The following is a 12,877-nucleotide window of genomic DNA, read 5'->3' on the forward strand; positions in this document are numbered from 1 at the left end:
TAATAAAAAAACTCTTCCGGAAAAAACTCCAGATACAGATGGCTTCACAACCAAATTCTACCATTTAAAAAGGTGCTAATACCCATCCTTCTTAAACTATTCCAAAAAGTAGAAGAGAAGGGAATACTTCCAAACTCATCTATGAGGCCAGTACCACTTTAATACCAAAACCAGACAAAGACACCACACACACAAAAAAGAAAACAATATCCCTGATGAATATAGTTGCAAAATCCTCAACAAAATATTAGCAAACCAAATTCAAAAATATATCAAAAAGATCATCCATCATGACCAAGTGGGATTTACTCCAGGAATGCAAGAATGGTATAACCATAAATCTATCAATATCATGTACCACATTAACAAAAAGGATAAAAACCACATGATCACCTCAATAGATGGCTGAAAAAGCATTTGACAAAATTCCACATCCATTCATGGAAAAAACACTAAACAAAATGTGTGTAGAAGGTATGTAACAACATAATAAAGGTCATATATGACAAACCCATTGCCAACCTTGTACTTAATAGTGAAAAGTTGAAAGCCTTTCCTCTAAGATCGAGAATGACAAGGATGCCTACTCTCACAACTTTAATTCAACATAGTACTGCAGTTCCTAGCCACAGCAATCAAAGAAATAAAAAGGCATCCGGATTGGTAAGGAAGAAGTTAAACTCTATTTGCAGATGACATGATATACATAGAAAACCCTCAAAAATCCACCAAAATCTACTAGAACTAATAACTGAATTCAGCAAATTGCAGGATACAAAGTTAATACACAGAAATCCATCACTCTATACTAACAATGAACTAGCAGAAAGAGAAATCAGTAAAACAACTTCACTTACAATTGCATCAAAAAGAATAAAATACCTATGAATAAACTTAAGCAAGGAAGTGAAAGACCTGTATTCTGAAAACTGCAAGACACTCCTGAGAGAAATTAAAGACATGAATAAATGGAAATCTATCCTGTGCTCATAGATTGGAAGAATTATTATTCTCAAAATTGCCATCCTGCCCAAAGCAATTTATAGATTCAATGCAATCCCTATCAAAATACCAACAGCATTCTTCAATGACCTAGAACAAATAGTTCTAAAATTTATGTGGAACCACAAAAGACCCTGAAAACCAAAGCAATCCTGAAAGAAGAATAAAGTTGGAGGGATTTTGCTCTCTGACTTCAAGTTCTACTACAAAGTCACAGTAATCAAAACAATTTAGCATTGGCACAAGAACAGAGCCATAGATCAATGGAACAGAATAGAGAGCCCAGATATAAACCCACAAATATATGGTCAATTAATATATGATAGAGGAACCATGAAAATATAATGGAGAAAAGTCAGCCTCTTCAACAACTGGGGTTGGGAAAACTGGACCATTGTCTAACTCCATACACAACATAAACTCAAAATGGATCAAAGACCTGAATGTAAGTCATGAAACCATAAAATTCTTAAAAGAAAACATAGGCAAAAATCTCTTGACTATAAACATGAGCAATTTTTTCCTGGACACATCTCCTCTGGCAAGGAAAACAAAAAATGAACAAGTAGGACTACATCAAACTAAAAAGCTGTACAGCGAAGGACACCATCAGCAGAAAAGGCATCCTACAGAAAGGGAGAATATATTTGTAAATGACTCATCTGATAAGGGGTTAACATCCAAAATATATAAAGAACCCATACACTTCAACACCCAAAAAACAAATAACCTGATTATGATATGGGTAGAGGACCTGAACAGACACTTCTCCAAAGAAAAAGTACAAATGGCCAACATGTGAAAAGATGCTGCATGTCACTAATCATCAGGAAAATGCAAATTAAAACCACAAGGAGTTATCACCTCACACCAGTTATATTGGCCAGTGTTCAAAAGACAAGAAACAACAAATGCTGGTGAGGATGCGGAGAAATAGGAACCCTCCTACACTGTTGGTGGGACTGAAAATTGGTACAACCACTGGAAAGTATGGAGTTTCCTCAAAAAAACTAAAAATAGAAATACCATTTGACCCAGTAATTCCACTCATAGGTATTTACCTGAAGAAAACAAAATCCCTGATTTAGAAAGACATCTGCATCCCTATATTTATCACCACACTATTTGCAATACCCAAGATACGGAAGCATCCTAAGTGTCTATCAATAGATGACTGGATAAAGAAGAGGTAGAGTACATATACACAATGGAATATTATCCCATCATTAAAAGAAAAGAAATCCTGCCATTTGCAACAACATGGATGGATCTAGAGGGTGTTAAGCTCAATGAAATAAGCCAGGTGGAGAAAGACAAATACCATATGATTTAACTTATTTGTAGAATATAAAAACAAAACAGAATAAACAAAACAGCAGTAGACTCATAGACACTGAGAAATGACTAGTGGTTACCAAGGGAGAGGGGTTGGACGAGTGCAAAGAAGGAGGGGGATAAAGGGGAATAATTCACAATCACAATGTAAGTTGATCATGGAACTGTTGAACCACCGTGATGTACATCTGAAACCTACATAGGATTGTATATTAATGACACTTTAATAAAAAAATTAATTAAGAAATGGAGATGCAATGTACAGCATAGGGAATATAGTTAATAGTATTATAACAACTTTGTATGCTGACAGATGGTAGCTAGACTTATCATGGTGATCATTTCATAATGTACATAAATGATGAATCACTGTTGTAGACCTAGAACTGATGTAATATTGCTGTCAACTACCCTTCAATTAAAAAAAAAGGATGAATAAGGACTGAGGATCTAATATGAAACATGGTGACTATAGTTGATAACACTGTATTATATAATTGAAAAATTTCAAGAGAACTTGTGAGGTCATGGATATGTTAATTAACTTGATAGTAGGAATCCTTTCACAATGTATATGTATATTAAATCACTACAATGTACACTTAAATATATATATACATATATTTATATTATATATTATATATAATTATATATGTGTATATATATATATATATATATATATATATATATATATATAAAGAATACAGGGGGAGGGAGCCAAGATGGCGGCGTGAGTAGAGCAGCGAAAATCTCCTCCCAAAACCACATATATCTATGAAAATATAACAAAGACAACTCTTCCTAGAATAAAGACCAGAGGACACAGGACCATATCCAGACCACATCCACACCTGCAAGAACCCAGTGCCTCGTAAAGGGCGTAAGATACAAGCCCCGGCCCGGCGGGACCCGAGCGCCCCTCCCCCCAGCTCCTGGTGGGAGAAGAAAAGGTAGAGCAGGAGGGAGACGGAGCCCAGGACTGCTGAACACCCAACCCCAGCCATCCGGGCCAGAGCGCAGACACAGTGCATGTGCGGGGGGCCCTGGATACTAGGGAAACAGGGCAGCAAGAACAGTGAGCGGGCACCGGAGGCCTGGCGCCAGAGGACACCAGAAAAGCGAGTGGCCATTTTTTTTTTTTTTTTGCTGTTTTGTTTTGGCGAGCACTTTTTGGAAGTCTTAAAGGGATAGGGACCCCAATACTAGGGAAACAGGGCAGCAAGACTGGTGAGCAGATGCCTGAGGCTAGAGCCGGAGAATAAAGAAAAACAAGCGGCCACTTTTTTTTTTTTTTTTGTGCTCGTTGTTTTGTTTTGGCTGGTGCTTTTTGGAAGTCTTAAAGGGGCAGGGCGGGACACTTATTCCAGAGGTAGGGAATCCGGGGATCTCTGGGCACCCTAAACCCCTGGGCTGCAGGGAGCAGGAAGGCCCCTTACAGAGATAAATAGCCTCCCAGTCGCTCCCCCTCCAACGCAACTCCACCACTTTGGAGCAGCTGCCCGAGCCAGGCCACGCCCAAAGCAATAGCGGAGATAAACTCCATAGCAGCCGGGCAGGAAGCAGAAACCCTGACTGAGCGCAGCTGCCCAGCACAAGCCACTAGAGGTCGCTGTTCTCCCAGGAGAGGAGGGCCATAAACCAACAAGAAGAGAAGTTCTTCCAGCCGTCACTCGTCCCAGTTCTGCAGACTATTCCTATCACCATGAAAAGGCAAAACTACAGGCAGACAAAGATCACAGAGACAACACCAGAGAAGGAGAGAGACCTAACCAGTCTTCCTGACAAAGAGTTCAAAATAAGAATCATAAACATGCTGAGAAATACGCAAGAGATATGGGATGAAGTCCGGAGGGAGATCACAGATGCCAGAAAGGAGATCACAGAAATGAAACAAACTCTGGGAGGGTTTATAAGCAGAATGGATAGGATGCAAGAGGCCATTGATGGAATTGAAACCAGAGAACAGGAATGCATAGAAGCTGACATAGAGAGAGATAAAAGGATCTACAGGAATGAAACAATATTAAGAGAACTGTGTGACCAATCCAAAAGGAACAATATCCATATTATAGGGGTACCAGAGGAAGAAGAGAGAGAAAAAGGGATGGAAAGTACCTTGGAAGAAATAATTGCTGAAAACTTCCCCAAACTGGGGGAGGAAATAATCGAACAGATGACGGAAATACACATAACCCCCAACAGAAAGGATCCAAGGAGGACAACACCAAGACACATAATAATTAAAATGGCAACCATCAAGGACAAGGAAAGAGTGTTAAAGGCAGCTAGAGAGAAAAAGTTCACCTATAAAGGAAAACCCATCAGGCTAACATCAGACTTCTCGACAGAAACCCTACAGGTCAGAAGAGAATGGCATGATATATTTAATGCAATGAAACAGAAGGGCCTTGAACCAAGGATACTGTATCCAGGACGACTATCATTCAAATATGATGGTGTGATTAAACAATTCCCAGACAAACAAAAGCTGAGGGAATTTGCTTCCCACAAACCACCTCTACAGAACATCTTACAGGGACTGCTCTAGATGGGAGCACTCCTAGAAAGAGCACAGCACAAAACACCCAACATATGAAGAATCGAGGAGGAGGAATAAGAAGGGAGAGAAGAAAAGAATCTCCAGACAGTGTAAATAACAGCTCAATAAGCGAGCTAAGTTAGGCAGTAAGATACTAAAGAGGCTAACCTTGAACCTTTGGTAACCACGAATTTAAAGCCTGCAATGGCAATAAGTACATATCTGTCAATAGTCACCCTAAATGTTAATGGGCTGAATGCAACAATCAAAAGACATAGAGTAATAGAATGGATAAAAAAGCAAGACCCATCTATATGCTGCTTACAAGAAACTCACCTCAAACCCAAAGACATGTACAGACTAAAAGTCAAGGGATGGAAAAATATATTTCAAGCAAACAACAGCGAGAAGAAAGCAGGGGTTGCAGTACTAATATCAGACAAAATAGACTTCAAAACAAAGAAAGTAACAAGAGATAAAGAAGGACACTACATAATGATAAAGGGCTCAGTCCAACAAGAGGATATAACCATTCTAAATATATATGCACCCAACACAGGAGCACCAGCATATGTGAAACAAATACTAACAGAACTAAAGGGGGAAATAGCCTGCAATGCATTCATTCTAGGAGACTTCAACACACCACTCACCCCAAAGGATAGATCCACCGGGCAGAAAATAACTAAGGACACGGAAGCACTGACAGTAGAGCAGATGGACCTAATAGACATCTATAGAACTCTACATCCAAAAGCAGCGGGATATACATTCTTCTCAAGTGCACATGGAACATTCTGCAGAATAGACCACATACTAGGCCACAAAAAGAGCCTCAGAAAATTCCAAAAGATTGAAATCCTACCAACCAACTTTTCAGACCACAAAGGCATAAAACTAGAAATAAACTGTACAAAGAAAGCAAAGAGGCTCACAAACACATGGAGGCTTAACAACACGCTCCTAAATAATCAATGGATCAATGACCAAATCAAAATGGAGATCCAGGAATATATGGAAACAAATGACAACAACAACACTAAGCCCCAACTTCTGTGGGACACAAGAAAAGCAGTCTTAAGAGGAAAGTATATAGCAATCCAAGCATATTTAAAAAAGGAAGAATAATCCCAAATGAATGGTCTAATGTCACAATTATCAAAATTGGAAAAAGAATAACAGATGAGGCCTAAGGTCAACAGAAGGAGGGACATAATAAAGATCAGAGAATAAATAAATAAAATTGAGAAGAATAAAACAATAGCAAAAATCAATGAAACCAAGAGCTGGTTCTTCGAGAAAATAAACAAAATAGATAAGCCTCTAGCCAGACTTACTAAGAGGAAAAGAGAGTCAACACAAATCAACAGTATCAGAAATGAGAAAGGAAAAATCACGACGGACCCCACAGAAATACAAAGAATTATTAGAGAATACTATGAAAACCTATATGCTAACAAGCTGGGAAACCTAGGAGAAATGGACAACTTCCTAGAAAAATACAACCTTCCAAGACTGACCCAGAAAGAAACAGAAAATCTAAACAGACCAATTACCAGCAACGAAATTGAAGCGGTAATCAAAAAACTACCAAAGAACAAAATCCCCGGGCCAGATGGATTTAACTCGGAATTTTATCAGACATACAGGGAAGACATAATACCCATTCTCCTTAAAGTTTTCCAAAAACTAGAAGAGGAGGGAATACTCCCAAACTCATTCTATGAAGCCAACATCACCCTAATACCAAAACCAGGCAAAGACCTCACCAAAAAAGAAAACTACAGACCAATATCCCTGATGAACGTAGATGCAAAAATACTCAACAAAATATTAGCAAACCGAATTCAAAAATACATCAAAAGGATCATACACCATGACCAAGTGGGATTCATCCCAGGGATGCAAGGATGGTACAACATTCGAAAGTCCATCAACATCGTCAACCATTAAACTCTTGGAAGAAAACATAGGCAAAAACCTCTTAGACATAAACATGAGTGACCTCTTCTTGAACATATCTCCCCGGGCAAGGAAAACAACAGCAAAAATGAACAAGTGGGACTATATTAAGCTGAAAAGCTTCTGTACAGCAAAAGACACCATCAATAGAACAAAAAGGAACCCTACAGTATGGGAGAATATATTTGAAAATGACACATCTGATAAAGGCTTGACGTCCAGAATATATGAAGAGCTCACACGCCTCAACAAAAAACAAATAACCCAATTAAAAAATGGGCAGAGGAACTGAACAGACAGTTCTCCAAAAAAGAAATACAGATGGCCAACAGACACATGAAAAGATGCTCCACATCGCTAATTATCAGAGAAATGCAAATTAAAACTACAATGAGGTATCACCTCACACCAGTAAGGATGGCTGCCATCCAGAAGACAAACAACAACAAATGTTGGCAAGGCTGTGGAGAAAGGGGAACCCTCCTACACTACTGGTGGGAATGTAAATTAGTTCAACCATTGTGGAAAGCAGTATGGAGGTACATCAAAATGCTCAAAAGAGACTTACCATTTGACCCAGGAATTGCACTCCTAGGAATTTACCCTAAGAATGCAGCAATCAAGTATGAGAAAGACCAATGCACCCCTATGTTTATCGCAGCACTATTTACAATAGCCAAGAATTGGAAGCAACCTAAATGTCCATCGATAGATGAGTGGATAAAGAAGATGTGGTACATATACACAATGGAATACTACTCAGCCATAAGAAAAGGGCAAATCCTACCACTTGCAGCAACATGGATGGAGCTGGAGGATATTATGCTCAGTGAAACAAGCCAAGCGGAGAAAGAGAAATACCAAATGACTTCACTCAACTGTGGAATATAAGAACAAAGGAAAAACTGAAGGAACAAAACAGCAGCAGAATCACAGAACTCAAGAATGTACTAACAGAGGATCAAAGCCTAATTGGTCTACCCCAAAAATGAACTAAGATACGATATGAAGAAGAACTTCCAACATCAGCGCTCTCTGGAAGACTCATGCCAGAAGGTTATCATCAAAAAACCCCAACAAAGATCCACGCACTGCTACAGCTGTAGATGCACTCATCCCACCAGTTCCTGGACTTGCCATGGGAATGAAGAAGGAGATATCTAAGCTGGCCTGTGCATACAGTAAAACAACAAATTTGACTGGATCTATACTGTTGGAACTCAACCAAGAATTAGGAGAAGTGCAAATTGAAGCACTCCAAAATCTTACAACTACACACTATTTACTGTTAAAAGAACATATGGGATGTGAACAGTCCCCAGGAATGGGTTGTTTTAATTTGTCTGATTTCTCTCAGACCGTTCAAGTTCAGTTGGACAATATCCACCATATCATAGATAAGTTTTCACAAATGCCTAAGGTGCCTAACTGGTTTTCTTGGTTTCACTGCAGATGGCTGGTAATTACAGGTATGCTTTGGTTATGTAACTATTCTCCTATTATGTTAATGTGTGTGTGCAATTTAATTAGTAGTTTAAAACCTATACATGCTGAAGTTACTCTACAAGAAGATATGTCAAAGAAATAATCAGTCTTCCCATGTTTTCTTCCGCCTGCCACTTCTATAGCTTTTCTTCTTCCTTCCTAATTACAACCCTTAAATAGAATTCGTGCCTCATATCAAATTTACCGAGTATCATAATTCTTCCAAGTGGTAAAGACACCTCAAGACAAATGCTGGGCATAGAAGCCACAGGGCGTAAATATGCAAAGAAGTAAAAAGCTAACCTTTTCAAACAATAAGGCTTCTCTCTCACTTACCAACTTTACATTTCTCTGTATGGCCCCGGAAGATGACTGGTTAGCCAGAGACGGGTAAGATTCCTCAAGGGAGGAACAACCTAAGACAGGCACAGTCGCAGGGGGGTCATCAGGTGAGAAATTGGGGTTCAACAGAGGTGAGGCTTAGCACCTCACCCCCCCTGTTTTGAGAGAAATCTTCTGCATACATGGATGTTTTATTGCCCTTGTCTAGCTTGGATTAACACATAGTCTACAAGCACACACCTGATCATCTACATTTCCTCTCTTACAACACTAAACTATGTTTTCTACCTTTATCTTGTATCTACCTACCACTTCAGCATTTTATTAAAAATAATAATAATAAAGAGAAATGTGGTATCCACATATAAATCAAGTATAAACATCAAATGAGTATTCATATTTGAATTGTTTATAGTTCATAATGCATGAGCAAAACCAAAAGTTTCTGTGATGACTGCCCTTGTACTGTTCACCATGTAACTTATTCACTATGTAAGAATTTTTTCTCCATGTAAGAACTTGTTCGTTATGCTTCAGAAGATCGGAGACTGACGAAAATTAGGCTTGGGGTGGATTAATGATTGTGCATTGAGCATTGACTCCCCTATACAGAATTTTATTGTTGTTAACAACCATTTGATCAATAAATATGAGAGATGCCCTCACAACAACAACAACAAAAAGTACACACTTCCAATTGTAAAATAAATAAGTAACTGGGATGTAATGTATAGCATAAGGAATATAGTCAAAATATTGTAACAACTTGGTATGGTGATAGCTGGTACCTAGAATTATCATGTATATAAATGTTGTATCACTGTGTTGTACACCTGAAACTAATGTAATGTAATACTGTGTGTCAACTACCCTTCAATAAAAAATAATTATCTACAAAAAAAATAAAAATAAAAGTAAAAAAAAAAAAAAAAGAATACAGTGGAAGCCCTCTGCTACCTCTGTTTACAGATACTCTGTTCCCCTTCCATAAAGGAACCAACTAATGTTAATAGGTTTTGTGTATCTTTCTGAAACTAGTGTGTGTGTGTGTGTGTGTGTGTGTTCCCCCTTTACAAACAAATGTTAGTTTATTATTCATTCCCTTTTATACTCTGATTTTTTTCCCTTAATGTATTTTGGCAATCTTTCTATCTCAGCATATAGTGCATTTTCTCATTCATTTTTTGTCATTGCATGGTCTTATTCATATATCTCAATAGCTGAACCATAGTATGTAAATGATAAATATTGAATGGATGAAATACTGAATGAATGAATACAAAAGAACACTTTTGTGCTATTCTTGGAAACTAGCTGAATAAACTACTATATAGTGTTTCAACATGTTACACATATCACACATAATATAGATAAATCATACAAAACCTCATTTTTTTTTTTGAGAAGGCATCTCTCATAGTTATTGATCAAATGGTTGTTAACAACAATAAAATTCTGTATAGGGGAGTCAATGCACAATCATTAATCAACCCCAAGCCTAGTTCTCAACAGTCTCCAATCTTCTGAAGCATAATGAACAAGTTCTTACATGGTGAACAAATTCTTACATAGTGAATAAGTTCTTACATGGTGAACAGTGCAAGGAAAGCCTTCTGATTTTATAATAGAAATCTGACTTGTCCTGTTCTTTCCCATCCATTAGAGGGAGACATGAACCTGTTGTGGAAAGCCAATACTTAGATTCTCTTACTAGAAAATCTGAGCCAACTCTAAAGTGGTCCTTTGTAGAATTTGAGCTTATGATAAATCTATCCAGGACTGCAGGTTTGAGGGATGATAAAGGAAGTTACTTGAAGTAGGAGCCTGGACTAGGGTGAGGACACAGGTGAACTCTGCTCAGTTACCAACAGCAAGACAAATTTATTACCTTTGGTGGGTACTAGTAAGCTTTTCTAAAAAAGCTCTGCTTTGTATGTGTTTATGGATTCCCTAGAGAAAAAGACAATATTTAAATTAGGCCATGAACTAAAAACCAGAGAGCAACTGAGAAGTGTTTATGTCAGTCAATACCCTCTTTTCTGAGGGAAACAGTACAGCTGGGTACCTCTGGGCCAGGAAATATCTGTAGTGTAGAAGCTACTCACTGTGGCAATTTCAGGCTACAATTGGTTTAACAACTGAACTGCAAATTCCTCAAATATTTAACAGTCACCTCTCCTGAGCCAATGTGACAAGCAGCTCATGCTGAGACTTGTTGGGTCTTAGTAACCTTTTCTGGAAAATGGAGATGATAAATTGCCCATTATGCAGGTTTCATTGGATAGATAGTGGACACATAAGCACATTAAACATTTCAAAGCAATGTTTCCCAAACTCCCTTGATCATAAAATCATACAGTGGCTTGTGGAAAACGCACATTTCTAGGGCCAGTCCCCGAGCTTCTGGGTCAGAGCCTTCTGTGGCGGGGCCCAGGAATCTGTATTTTAAGCAAGTGACTTAGGTACCTCTTATCCAAGAATGTGAAGAAATACTGCTCTAAATTAGTCATACAAGCGGGTCATGTTTCAGTGGATCTTTGACTCTCTTCACAATTGAGCCTGCCTGAAGAGATGTATGCAGAGCTCTAGGACAAACTCCAGGCAGGGCATTTAATATCCGTGCTACTTCCTCCACCTCAGAGCCCAAACATCTCTAACCAGCAGACCTGCTCCTTGCCCTCTCTGAGGTCAAGTCTTGCCTACACCTGGGAAGCCCTTTGTTCCAAGGACTGTTGGGTTGTTTTAAAGCTATCATGTAGTGAGAATTTGCCAGGTGTCTGGCATGTTACAGCCCATTCCCACAACAATCCTATGAAGTAAATTCTTGTGCTCCTCCCATTTTACAGAGGAATATCAGAGAGGCCAGAAAAGCATTCAAGGCCATACAACAAGTAAGTGGTTGGGCTGGAAACCCGAGGAAGAAGGAAGGATTCCAAGGGAAGGATGCAAGTCTGGGCCCGGGTGCTTACAGAATTCAGAGGATACCCTAAGGCAGATCAGTGCTCTCCATGTCTGAAATCCATTCAGTTCAGGTAACAGGCTCTGAGGGGTTAACATAAATCTCTGAGGAACCCAAACATGCAGGGAAGCAGCTTCTTGTCCTCTGAATGTCCACAGAACATCCAAACTCCACCATTCATTTGTCACTATCATTTGTAATAGGTTTTGTAGGTCATTTCTTAGACACTATGTCTTGTCTCCTCAACTAGGTATAAAGCCTTAGGGGACCATCAGCTAAGAGAAAATGGGTGTTATAGTGAAACCAATCTGGTTTGAACCTTCTGTTCTTACTAGCTGTGTGATACTGGGCAAGTTACTTAAACTTTCTGAGCCTTGGTCTTCCTTTGTTTTGAGGATTAGATGAAATAGTGCAATGAGTTTTACAAGCAATTGCTGAATGAATGATAGCCATCTCTTCCTCCTCATCCAAAAGCAAACACCTTCATATTCTCTTGAGTCCCAGGTAGGCACTTAGAACATTATTTTTTTCAGCCTTCTCAAAGGGTACATTCTCACAGAGATAAATGCACAAGGGCAGTAAGAATTCTCAAAAAGGAGTGTTTTATGAAGGAATAAATGTAGAGTATCAGAATAATTTGAAGGTGAAAATAACTAAAGGAGCTGTCAATAATTTTCTCCCTTGAGTAGTGTTTTAGACTGAGATAAGGTGGGAAAGGTTGGGGTCAGGCTGATACTGCTAAAGCCTAGGGATATTAGCAGTAGCAGATGGCAGACACTCTGGGATCCCTGTACTAGGAACACAGAAAATGAATCTCCCTCAGGGAGGCAGGTGTGGATCTACAGAAGTCAAATTCCTATAACTGTAAATCTGGAGAACTCAAGTTTCCTTATCTACAAAATGGGAATAAAATCATCGTCACAGAGTTTGTGTGAAAATGCAGCAAGACAGGGCCGTGTAACTGCTTTGTTAACTGTAAAAGCCAGGGTCACCCTAGCGTATGGTTCTTTTAATAAATTATGGCTGATGGATGGAAGAGCAGGAGCCAGCTGAGGAAGCAATGGCCTGAACAGGGCAGAACCATGAAGGAGCGTTTAGTGAGCAAAACTGCCTGAACAGATAGAAAAAAAAAAGTAGAGATATTAAAAAAAGAGAAAGGGAGAATGTAGGGATCCTATTGTACAGTGTCTGACCTTATCACATTGGACAACACTGGAGGATCCCTCAGAAACTGTCTAAACTATCTGCAGAAG

The sequence above is a fragment of the Manis pentadactyla genome, chromosome 11 (genome assembly GCF_030020395.1).
Source record: "Manis pentadactyla isolate mManPen7 chromosome 11, mManPen7.hap1, whole genome shotgun sequence".
Taxonomy (NCBI): Eukaryota; Metazoa; Chordata; class Mammalia; order Pholidota; family Manidae; genus Manis; species Manis pentadactyla.